This window comes from Orycteropus afer, unplaced genomic scaffold (assembly GCF_000298275.1).
Source record: "Orycteropus afer afer isolate SDZICR_OR568_19922 unplaced genomic scaffold, OryAfe1.0 scaffold00229, whole genome shotgun sequence".
NCBI lineage: Eukaryota > Metazoa > Chordata > Mammalia > Tubulidentata > Orycteropodidae > Orycteropus > Orycteropus afer.
Window position 1 is genome coordinate 228082 of NW_006921816.1, and position 1807 is coordinate 229888.

Sequence of the window (1807 nt, forward strand, 5' to 3'; positions counted from 1 at the left end):
TACAAAGGACAACCAGTAAGAATAAGCTCTGATTTCTTAGCAGAAACCATGCAAGCAAGAAGGCAATGGGATGGTATATATAAAACCCTGAAAGAGAAAAATTATCAACCAACAATTGTATAGCTGGCAAAATTGTCCCTCAGATATGATGGTGAAACTAGGAGATTTCCAGAGAAGCAGAAATTAAGGGAATTTGTTAAAACCTGACCAACTTTACAAGATATACTAATGGGAGTCCTTTGAAAAGAGAACCAAAAATAGCAAACAACAACTGACCATTAATACATAAGATGCCATAACCCAGAAACCACAGCTATGGATATATCCAAATTAAAATAAGCTTACAAGATTGTAAATAGGGAACCAGAGACATCAATTTGCAAATGAGGACAACTACAAACCAAAAAGAGGGAAAAGACTGCATAGTTACAGAACTTCTAAATGGTGAGGAAGTCAAGAGAGTTGCAAGATAGAATGGACTGCTCTAAACTTGGGGAGAAAATTATAAATCACAGGGTAACCTCAAAGAAAAATGATAAACCTTCACAATAAAAAAGAGGACAAGTGCAAATATTCAGCAAATACTAAAACAACAGCAACAAAGGAAATGATAACATAATTCATAAATATAATGAACCTTGCACAGAAAATAATATGGAACAAAGAAACCAGGGACACCATGACACAACACATAACAAAATGACAGCAACATATTTGTACTTGCCGACAATTACACTGAATGTTAATAGATTAAATGCACCACTCAAGAGATGGAGAATTGCAGATTGGATAAGAAAACAAAACCCATCATTTTGCTGTCTACAACACACACACACCCCTCAGAGACAAAGACAAAAATAGACTAAAAATCAAAGGTTGGAAAAAGATATATCAAGCAAATAGCAACCATAAAAAAGCAGGAATGGCAACATTAATTTCTGTTCAAATTGACTTTAAGACAAAAACCACCATACGAGACAAGGAAGGACATTATATAATGATTAAAAGATCAACTGAACAAGAAGATATGACTATAATAAATATCTATCAACCCAATGAAAGAGCCCTAAAATGCATAAATCAGACTTTAAAAGAGTTGAAAAGGCAAATAGATGAGTTCACAGTCATAGTGGGAGACTTGAATAAACCATTTTCAATGAAAGATAGAGCAACTGGAAAGAAATTCAACAAAGATGCAGAAGAGCTAAACAATACAATCCAACAACTTGACCTGATAGACATCTACAGAACACTTCATCCAACAACAGCACAATATACATTCTTTTCCAGTGCACATGGAATATTTTCCATGATAGACCATATGTTAGGCCATAGAGCAAGCCTTAATACATTTAAAAACATTGAAATACTGCAAACCATCTTCTCAGATCACAATGCTATCAAATTAGAAATCAACAATGGGAAGATCAACAGAAAAAGGGTAAACACATGAAAATTGAACAACACCTTCCTTAAGAAAGACTGGGTAAGAGAAGAAATAAAAATTGAAATTCAAAAATTCCTTGAATCAAATGGGAATGAAAACACAGCATAACAAAATCTTTGGGACACAGCTAAAGCAGTGATCAGAGGCCAATTTATAGCAATAAATGCACACATCAAAAAAGAAGAAAGAGCCAATATCAACACTTTAAATCAATATCTCCCACAATTTGAAAAAGAACATCAAGAAAAGCCTACAGTCACCAGAAGAAAGGAAATAATCAAGATTCGAGCAGAAATCAATGAAACAGAAACTAGAAAGACAATAGAAAATAACAACAAGATGAGAAGTTGGTTTTTTTTT